A 484-nucleotide genomic window follows, 5' to 3' on the forward strand; every position below is an offset into this window, starting at 1 on the left:
AGCCCAAAAGCGCCTTCCCCCCTCTCCGCTCCCCGGGCAGCATCGTTATCATGGGGGTGACAGGTTTCACCTTATCAGGGACGCCTCTGTGGGAAGCGACGGGCTTGGTTCGCAATTTCAGTTTTCAGGAACTCGGCAGTCGGTTCCTCTCAACCCGCGTTTCCCTTCAGCATCTCCCACCGGGAAGGCAGGTTTAGAATTCAGGCGGGTGCCAGATCTGTTTGGCGCTTTTTCTCAGCGCAAAAAATCGGAGCCTTTTGCCCCAAAGGGTAAGGGACCAGCACTTGGGAAGATGTAGATGCCCGTGTGATTTTGCGGAGCGGGCAGAGCCTGCGTGAACGATTTGCAGCTACAAATGCGCAGCCCCTCGCCCTCTGCTCGCCGCCAGCCCGCTCGCAGGGAGCGCTGCAAAAACCTGCCTCCTCCTCACGGCTGAATTTCAAACCGGACGCGCCGAGCGGCGAGGATTTCGTTGCCTGACGGA

The sequence above is a fragment of the Aptenodytes forsteri genome, unplaced genomic scaffold (genome assembly GCF_000699145.1).
Source record: "Aptenodytes forsteri isolate BGI_AS27 unplaced genomic scaffold, ASM69914v1 Scaffold9, whole genome shotgun sequence".
Lineage (NCBI taxonomy): Eukaryota > Metazoa > Chordata > Aves > Sphenisciformes > Spheniscidae > Aptenodytes > Aptenodytes forsteri.